The sequence below is a fragment of the Mus caroli genome, chromosome 3, assembly GCF_900094665.2.
Source record: "Mus caroli chromosome 3, CAROLI_EIJ_v1.1, whole genome shotgun sequence".
Taxonomy (NCBI): domain Eukaryota; kingdom Metazoa; phylum Chordata; class Mammalia; order Rodentia; family Muridae; genus Mus; species Mus caroli.
In genome coordinates this window covers 23,385,145-23,395,724 of record NC_034572.1, presented here as the reverse complement: position 1 = coordinate 23,395,724, position 10,580 = coordinate 23,385,145, and the positions used below count along the sequence as shown (strand labels likewise).

Sequence of the window (10,580 nt, the reverse complement as noted above, 5' to 3'; positions counted from 1 at the left end):
ACAAACAGAACCTCCCAAGGTCTTCAAGCTGCCCTCCCGCTTTGTGTCTCAGAAGCCTTTCTTTTCCACTCAGCAGCCAGACTTAGGGATTGCTTGCGACCAAAGCTTGGACAAGTATATTAAACGAAGGGTCCATATTTAAATTTTCTTCTTACTTTATTTTATTATCTCCCCTCATGTTTATTAGCAATTTGAGAATTTTGTACATATGTGTTTCCATCAAATTCAGCCCACTTCCTCCACTTCCCCAGACCCCCTTCCTTATCTATCCAATTTTGTGCATTAAAAATACATATCATGTCTGATTAATGCTTCTTATATATTCTTGGATGTGTGGCTTTCCACTGAAGTGTGTGTGATCTACCAGGAGTGACACTCTTTAAAAAACAAACAAACAAACAAACAAACAAACAACCTGACTGTCCTTCTCCCAAGAGTTATCAAAGACCAATAGAACCTCAGCCAGGGGTAAAATTTGTTCCCAAGTCCCCTCTCCATGCTGGGATTTTCTCAGTCCTGAGTTTGCATGTGTCTGGTACAGGTTGTTATGGACACTTAGACTTCATGCATGCTGCTCCTCTGCTGTGTCCAGCAAACAGTCTCTGTATAGTCACTTACCAGCTTTGCCTTTTTCACTCTTGCCGAACCCTCTTACCCTTTGAAGAAGATAGTGTAACATAGATGCCCCATTTAGGGTTAAGGATTTCTCAGTCCTGTGTGCTCTGTGCCATGACTGGTTCTGAGCCCATAGATGCTACCCAATGAGGAAACTACCCATCAGTTTTAGGAAGCTGTGAGCCCTCTGTACCACAGCAATGCCTAACCTGGCAAGACATACTCACTGGTGCAATAGTGGAATAAATATCATGACAATAAGGAACTCCTCCCCAGAGCTCACCTGTTCCACAAGATGAAATCCATACCTGGCACTGCTATCAGGTCTAGAACCTGCAGCTACTCAGGTCATAGGTTTTAGAGAAGCATCTGCTATAATTTTGCTAAATGGAATAGGATTAAACCAACTCCCAGTGACTTATTGTTGCACCGATACATTGACAAGTCTCTCGATCCTCATCAGAGAAGCTCTATTTGCAGTTCATGGTGATTAATACAAAAATCCACACCCAGTGAAGGTGCAAATGATAAACTTCCTTCTTAAAAGACAACTATTGTATGTGTGGAAAACAAAACAGAGGGCTGGGGAGACAGCTCAGCAGGTAAAGTATGAGAGCCAGGGTTCAACCCCCCGCATCCACCGCATCCACGGCATCCACGGAGAAAAACAGAAGCAGGAGCGCTGGGCAGCTGGAGCCAGGATGCTCCTAGGAGCACACCAGTCAGCAAGCCTAGAGCCAATGAGCTCCTGATTCAATAAAAGAACCTGTCTTAAATCCTAAGGTGAGGGCTGGTGAGATGGCTCAGTGGGTAAGAGCACCCGACTGCTCTTCCGAAGGTCCAGAGTTCAAATCCCAGCAACCACATGGTGGCTCACAACCATCCGCAATGAGATCTGGCGCCCTCTTCTGGAGTGTCTGAAGACAGCTACAGTGTACTTACATATAAATAAATAAATCTTTAAAAAAAAAAAATCCTAAGGTGAAATACAATCAAGGAAGACACCTAAAACTGACTCCCCCCCACCCCACACACACACAAGCATGCACAGCAAAACAATCCTCACAAACTAAAAACACACATGGTGTTTACCTGTCCCATACCAGACTGAGAAATTTGACCAAGCCATAAAGTCTGACAAACAACCCCTTTCCAAAAAGCATCAATCATGTATACACATACTTTCAGACCATGTTGCAATATTTCCACATGTGAGTCTAAGCTATATAAATCTAAAATGCACAATTCTCGGATGGTCTTTGTTCGATAGATTGGCTTTTGCTGATGCACTTAAATTTGTTGCCAGAGGTCCCGTGAGAAACGTATCTTCACCTTTAGCATCACTCCTTTTAAGAGGGAGAGGCCCCAGCTCTCACTACCCTAGCACTTCTCCTGTTCTCCCTTCTATCCTTCTCTGGCATGACTACTATGTTGGCCCTGCACAAAGGCTCTAGGAGATTGTGCATTAGTTTCCAATTGCTTTGACCTCTTGTGATTTCTTCTTTCTGTCTTTGTTAAGAGCCTAAAGTTTGATGTACTATATGCTAGATAATCTGATCCCAGACACAAACATATTATCCCTAAAGGTGGGTTCACTTGAGACTAAATCTTAAAATACAGAAATAATATGATTGTTTTGTTTCTTTCATTTCTTGTTTCCCAAACATTTGCTGATAAATGATAGATACATTTAAGATAGATGGTATATAAAAATAGCAGATTATAGTTAGACAAAAGATAGATATACATTAGATCATAGATGGATAATATAGAATATGGATAATAGATGATAGATGGGCAGGTGTTATTTTAAAATGTTGCTGCTGAGAATGATAGTGCCTTGTGAATACATCTTTTTTTATTATTAAATGAGTTTGGAGGAATTTTCTTAATGATCTGACACTATGAAACCCAAAGACAAACACAGCACTTTATCTAAAATACCAGTATTACACTTTCTCTAAATACAGAACACTATATTTACTAGGAATTTGGCAAGCACTTTCAAAATGGCATTTTCTGTTTTCATTCCTTGAGAATTTCCTAACAACCAAGATGCATAGAAATTTTAATATGCAGCTGGAATCCCTCAATATTTATTACAGAAATATGATTGTTTATGATTTCATAGCACTTGTTTAATCTCCTTAAATACTAAGTTTTAAGTTCTCTTGCAAGCTGGCCAAGTGATGAAGATTTTAGCCTGCTTCTCTCTCAGCTTTCCTAGGACCTAGCACGCAATACTCTGCCCATGGCTGGCCAATGACCAAGAATACTCTTACAAATGATGAAAGGACATTAATTCTCACCACTAGGCCTCTCCAGACCGTGTCAAAAGCTCACAGGGCCGTATTTCCTGCCATCTCAACCCCCATCCCCACCCAATAACCTGTCTGTAGAACCAGGTCCTGTTTGATTTTACACTCAAGTTTTTCCTACCTCATCATATACAGGAAATAATGTTCACTTTTCATTCCATAGCCACATATTTGTAATGACACAATTCTGCAAGGTATCCAGAACTGGGTGAGGGGAAGGGAGCCCAGCTGGATCCTGACATTAAGTCATATAGTAGATAAAGCTTTCCGTTAGACTTTTAAAGCTTGAAGGGACCTTGAATATAGCCAAGTACAGCCCCTGGGTGTCACAGATAAGGAAATCAAGGTCTAGGGACTCTGTGGGATGGGGCTCAGTGCCCTGGAGTTCACACAGGGAAGAGCTTTGAGGCCTGAAGGCTTTGGGGGAGGGGCAGAACTTGTAAAGCAAGACTGTATTTATCACAATTGTTCTCTACCAGATTTCCCATCTACTGCTCCTTTGACAATACCACGTTGTAGCCCAGACATTGAAAGTTGTCTTGATTCGTGTTGTGCTTTTTATCTTAAAGAAATGGTGATACACAACTGGCCATTATTTCCCTTAATGTGTGGGCCTCCATAAAGTACCAAACTAAGTGAGTCTGTTTGCCACTGTGGCTGCAGTGTGGGAGGCACTGCCAAAGATGGAGCCCAGGAAGTTTGGCAGAGTGGTAACTTTAAGCCAAAGAAGCCAGGGAACAAAGAGGGATTATGCGGATCAACTAGCTAAAGAGGACAGAAGACAAAAGTCTCAAGATTCATCAAAGTCTCGCCAGTGGGCATGTGCACAGATTTTAACCTGGCATAGGCGAACTCTTTTCCAAGACACTGAAATGATTATATTGTAGTCCTTGGTTTCCTTTTCCTCCGTGGAACTCTTGACACCAAAGACATTTCTTGAGTTTAGCTCTATTGCTGGATTGTCTAGCTTAACGCTTGCAATATTAAGTGCTTTAATAAGCACCTCAATAAAAGTGGCATTCATTAAAAAGTGAATTAGTAATTATGACGTTTAGTGAGGAAGCCAGTAAAGGCAAGTCAAGCTAGTCACTTTGAAGTCAGTAAATGTTGAACAACTCTTGAGTTCTCTAATGCTGACATCTTAAAGTTGCAACTTTGTACAACTACTTGGTTCCAATAATAAAGCAGTTGTTCCCTGGCTAAACTTATGTTAAAAATTCTAATCAAAATCAGTGGTTGGGCTGGAGATAGAGCTCAATGGTGGATAGAGTATTTGCCTACGGTACTCACAAGGCCTGGGCTCCACATCAAGTACCACATAAACCAGACAGTGTGGCACACCTCTAATCTCAGCACTTGGGAAGAGGAAGGATCCCAAGTTTAATTTCGTTCTGAGCTACATTGCAAACTTGAGGCCTGAAACCTGTGCTACATGAGAGAATGTAAATCCACTCTGGGTTTATCCTTTTCATTCATTCTCAAAAACTATAAAATTCAAGGCTGGTGTATCGCTCAGTGGTTAAAATAGTTTCCATGTAAGCATGAGGATCAGAATTCAGTTTCCCAGCTCCCCTGTAAAAGCCAGGTCATCTACCTGTAACCCCAGGGGAGGGGACAGGGACAGTATCTTCTAAACAAGCTGCCTAGCTAGCCAAAGCAAATTAGTGAGCTCTGGGTTCAAAAGACCTTGCCTTGATGTCTAAGGTAATAATTGAGGAAGAAATCTGAGAGCAACACTGGGTTCACACACACACACACACACATTCACAAGCATCTGAACATATAATACCCTACACATGTGCAGATATACATGCACTCGTATGATCACAGATACACACAGGCAAGCGAAAAGTTTGGATTTGGGATACATGAGACTTTGCATACCCCAAATAATCTAAAATCAACCAAAGAAACAAAAACAGGAAGAAAACTAGCAGATAAAAGTTGTTTGGAAAAAGGTTCTGGATTTGTACTGAAATCATTGGTGAGTTCTCAGGAAGCCAGCACTGACCTGCCTTCTACAGTCCCAGACAGCATCTAGGCAGCATTGTTGCACTATGCTGGAACTCTTGGAAGTTCTAAGAGAATCACACCAAAGACTCCTATTGGGCCAAACAATGGGATGGGTGTGTGTGCTTGTGTACCACCCTCAAGTTCATTTGTTGAATTCTTACCTCCCAGGATGTTTGCATAAGAGGCTTTGAGAAGGGCAATGGGGTCCTGTGGGCGGAGCTTTGTGAATGGGGTCAGTGGCCTTCTGAAAGATTGTCTAGAATGAATGCTTCTCCTTCCCACAAGAGGACTCAGCCAGAAGGTGCCATTATAAGGAACAAGCTCTCAAAGGACACTGAATCTTTCTGTACTTTGCCTTTGAACTCTCTAGAACTAATAAGAGATCAATTTATGTTGTTTCTAAACTACCTTGGTTGGGCATTGTGATCTGGCACCTTGACTATAATAGCTCATCCAAAGCAGTTCAGCCTTCTAAGAAGTTGAAAGCTCCCGGCTTCTCAGCAGTTGGACTCCACTAGAAGTCAGCTTATTTAAGCAGCACTAAGAACACGGAGCATTGGTGGATTGACTCCACAGTATCCTTTGCCTATAGATGGTTAGAGACAGGAAAATGTCAGGAGCACACTTCATAGGGATCTTCCTTGTTAAATCTCCCAAACAAATGGCCCAGTTCATTCAAGGTGCCCTTGTCAGTCACACTTAGCAGTCACCTTGTTTCTGGATGAATATGTTGTGGAATATGAATATCACTGTGCTTAAAAACCCAGCTCTGCAGTTTGAGAAGAAACTAGTTTGAAAATTTAAAAAACAAAGCAAAACAAAAACAAAAAAACAACTCTTATTTGAATTTTTTTTTCTTTTTGCTTGATCAATATGTTTATTGTCTTTATGAAACCATCTTCATAGAAAACTGCTTTACCTTTCAGCAGCCCTTTCCTGAGCTCTGAGGAAGCTTGCCTTCTTTTGAGCAACCCGGTCTTTCTTCTGGGCAAGAGACATTTTGGGACGATTCCACCTCTTCTTCTCCACTTCTCTCTTGGGCTTCTTCTCATAGACTGGATTCTCTTGGATAGCAGTATGAGCTTTCTTATACATCTCCTCTATCGTGTCTGGAGTTACATTGTTCTTGATGTACTGAGAGAACTGTTTCTTATATGCATCTTCATCTTCCTTCATTAGGTAGCGCATGTAGTCTGCCACATTCTGACCCATGATGTGCTTCCGATGTACCTCTGAATTGAACTCCTTGCTTTCAGAGTGATAACCAGGGAATCGTTTGATACTATGAGGGATAGACAAGGCTCCATCCACAGCTCCCTTCAGGGCCCCAAAAACTTTATTGCCAGTTGTAGTTTGGGCAAGACCTGCATCCAGATAGCAAGTGAAGGCACTAGGCTGACCATTAATGCTTCCCACATTGTATTCACCTCCATTCACCTCCACTTGGCCTTCATAGATCTTGTCCATGCCAAACCTATTCAGAAGCCTGCGGGCCAGCAGCAGGCCAGTGCAATAGGCTGCAGCACAATTTGTCAGGCCAACTTGCACACCATATTTTGGAAGTTCATGTGCATATGCTGCACAGACGATCATATCCCCTTCTATACAGGATATGCAATCTGGCAGATGATATCTCTGTAAGTTACACGAACTATCATGCTATATTTGGGTGTGTTGTACTTATTCTTGTCCTGGATCACCAATCGTTTCCAAGCATAGTAGTCAGCTTTACCCTCTCACTGCCTTCGAAATCTCACTTGGTATCTTTTAAAGTAGGCCTTATTCTTGACAACTTTCATGAACCCCATCCTGTGGAACAGAGACCCACAACCGCAGCTCCACACAGACCTGCAGAGTTGGCCGCGCTAGGGGGAAAAAAGCTTATTTGAAAATTTTAAAGCACTCAAAAGTAGAGTTTATCTAGCTTCTCTGTAGGCATCACCACTGTCAACAGCCATGGGCAAGGTGTCACGCTTAGTTATAGCTACATCCTCACCTCTTCTCAGGCTTTATTTTCTTGGTTGACTATCTGAAGACCAATCCTTACCAACCCATCAATTTATCTATACATATTTTACTATGTATCTCAAGAAAAGGAGAGCTACTTGAATTAGGCCTGTGCTGAGTGGAGTACTTCCCAGTCAGAGTTTGGATAAGGGAGGAGGGAGTAGCTGGTATAGTGGAGAAGCCCAGCAAACAGCAAGCGCTGTCTTAACCAAGGGTCATAGGTTGCAGCATCAGTGATGGCCATGTTGATGGCTTGCTGGCCCAATTTGATGCAATGAGCAAAGTAGGATCTGGGTAAAACACGTAGGTCAGTTAGCAGTGATACACCGATGCTGCCTCTTCCATTGTGGCAACTGTCAAAGAGTAGTATAAGATGTTCATGGCAGAATGGGGCTCCAGAGCCATGGGTCTTAATCGCAGTCAACCTGACTAGATTCAGAATAGATCGCAGTCAACCTGACTAGATTCACCTAGGAGACACACTTCCTAGGTCATATTAGTGAGGGCATTTCCAGACTGATCACAGCAGGGTGGAGGAAGGAAGGAAGGAAGGAAGGAGAGAGAGAGAGAGAGAGAGAGAGAGAGAGAGAGAGAGAGAGAGAGAGAGAGAGAGAGCGCTCAGCACCAGCATTTATCTCTCTCTGCTTCCTGACTGCAGGTTAATGTGACAGCTGCCTCATGCTACTGTGGCCAGGCCTTCCTCCAGGTAACTCTGTACTTTGAAACTGTGAGCCTTGTCAAACCCTTTCTTCCTTAAGTTGTTTTGTCAGGTTCTTTGTCACAGCAATGAGAAGAGCAGCTAATGCCGGGGCATGTAGGAAGCTGGGCCATTATCTTTTCAGTGGTGGACGTTTAACAAAGTGGGGAGGGGCAGGAAAACCACAGTGTCACTGTCACACTTAGAAGGAAGCGTGATACCCAACCAGCACAGAGAGACTGTTTTACATGGTCCCATTTATAGCCAACTTCTGCAGAATTATTAGCATCATGATTGGAAATGCAAGCACTTTCCTGATGAACATTTACAGCATTAAGTGTTTTTCTGCCAAGCAGCTACTGACAACCCATCTGGCTCCCAGGCTCAGGTCAGTGGACTTTAGGCATTCTTTAGTTTTTGTTCTCTCTTGGGCATTATACCAGTTACCTTTTTAAAAGAATACAATAATAAATCTTTTAATGAATTTGATAGGACATTTTCTCTTGCACTGGACCCAGGATTTGTGGCAATAAAACTTTTACTTCAGCTCATAATTCAATTATTGGAAAATTCTGCTTTAGTGGCATCTAACAAAACACCCATACTTTATTCTTAATATTATCTGATTGCTGGTGTGGTAGTTTGAATAAAGATGGCCATCATAGACCCATAGAGAGGGACACTATTAGGAGGTGTGGCCTTGTTAGAGTAGGAAGTATTTCTAATTTTATTTCTGCTGCTTGTGAATCAAGATGTAGAACTCTCAGCTCCTTCTCCAGCACCATGTGTGTCTGTGTGCCACCATGCTTCCCACCATGATGATAACTGGCTAAACCTCTGAACCTGTAAGCCAGACCCAATAAACTGTTTTCCTCTAAGAGTTGTCATGGTATCTTTACAGCAATGGAAACCCTAAGATATCCAGTCATACTTTATTTGGACGCTGTTTTCAGATTATTCTTAAGCATAGTAAAATTTTGTAAGCCCAGTCTTCTCCCAGAGAGAGATTAGATGATCCTGAATGACAATCTCTGGATGGTACATGCCATTCATTCAAGCACTCAGGAAACTGGGGTAGGAGGTTCATAAGGTCAAAACATGTACCATGTACAAGAACCTTAGTTAAGAGAAATTAGATGATAGATAGATAGATAGATAGATAGATAGATAGATAGATAGATAGATAGATAGATAGATAGATGGGTAGGTAGATGGGTAGGTAGATGGGTAGGTAGGTAGATGATAAACAGGAGGGAGGGCAGGGAAAGTGGAGAAAGGTAAAGAGAGGAGAGGGAAGGAAGAGTTGAGAGAAGAAAGAGCAAAGGAGACGTCAGAAGGGGTGAAGAAAGGGGCAAACCTTGGCTGTTTTAAAAAGCAATTCTTGAGATATTCTTACACAGCTCATACTTTTAAATTTTTAATTTAATACTATTACATATGTGTGTGAGTGTGTGTGTATACATAATGTGAGGAGCACACAGGGTATGTAGAAGTCAGCAGACAACTTTGTAGAACTGGTTTTACCTTTATGTGGGGTTCCAAGGACCATGTCTCTAGGCTTGAGGAGCAAGCCACCTTACCAGCCCCTTGGGCTCTTTTTATCAAAGGAAAAATCAAACTCCATGATGATCAAAGCAGGTACTTAATTCATGCCTTCTGAACTCTGCTTGCTGGATGCTTTTGATCACTTGGACACTACTGACCCTGTCACCAGAGAAAATGCACATTGATCATTTTTGTTCATAGAGTCCTGAGACCATCTAAAAGTCTAGAATGTGGATCTGGGGCATTTGGCTGCAATTTCCCTTCCCAGTCCCTTGCTCGGCTGGGCTCAAGGAGGCCACTATCAATAGGACCTGCGTGTTCCCTTGTTTCTTTAGAAGAGAACAGTGTGTGTTGCCAAGACCCATGGACATGACTGGGAAGATAATCTGTAGTCACATGATGTAGTGGAAAAAGCCTCAGATTTGGTAGATGAAGTCCTAGATTCTGCAAGGCCTTCCAATGTTTTGGAAAATCACTTAGCTTTTTAGGGAGACAAAGATAGGTTGACATTAGGAATATATAGTGCAGAGAATCCTACAGAATTATTGTTCTCACCTTACAAATTAGGAAACTAAAACTTAGGTAAAATAGTACAGCCAAATACATACTCTATTTATATTACTTTACGAACATTCAGTCTGGCTCCATGATCAGACTTGTGTCAATTTGTAACGCTTGCTGTTTCCCTTGGATGACAATGGTGGTCTTCTAGCTGCATTAGAACTCTTCCTCAGAGTGGCTATCCCCATTGTGCCAGTCTGAAAACATACATAACTTGGTACTTATTGGTTTTGTATATCTAACTTCTTAATAAGTATCTGCCGAAATGCAAAAAAAAGAAAAAAATGAAAGCCACTACTTTGACTCTGTTGTCCAGTTTCTATGTTTGCAGAGTTTATTAACAATATTAACATTTTTTGATGAAGGGTAAAAAGTGCACAGGTGGATGGAGAAGCAGCTCAGTGGTTAAGAGCATTTGCTGCTCTTGCAGAAACCCAGGTTTAGTTCCCGGTGAGACAGCTCACAATTGGCAGTAACTCCAGCTCCAGGAGATCTGACATTCTCTTCCGACATCATTGGGAAACTGCAGTGTGTGGAAGTGTACACACACACCCTCATAGACCCACTGAACCACACATAGTGAGAAAATAGACAAACATAGGAAATAGGTGTGGTACCTGGCATGTGTCACTCAGTCAGGAAGAGTGACGTTAGTCAGTGTACAACAACTTTTGATCAATATCCGTGTGGCAAGGTCGAGGCTACAGTCGGTAACATGTGTGCTGCACAGCATGACGATCTGGGTTAAATCCCAACACCATCATCACCCTTTGCCCAAAAACACATCCAGCAAAGAAAAAAAGGAAGGAGGGGAGGGGAGGGGA

The 10,580-nt window shown here is 42.1% G+C and overlaps 1 pseudogene; it reads right to left on the bottom strand.

The window, feature by feature from the left end:
- Window positions 1-5,803: 5,803 nt before the first annotated feature.
- LOC110291073 lies at window positions 5,804-6,763 on the bottom strand (annotated as a pseudogene).
- Between the last annotated feature and the right edge of the window lie 3,817 nt (window positions 6,764-10,580).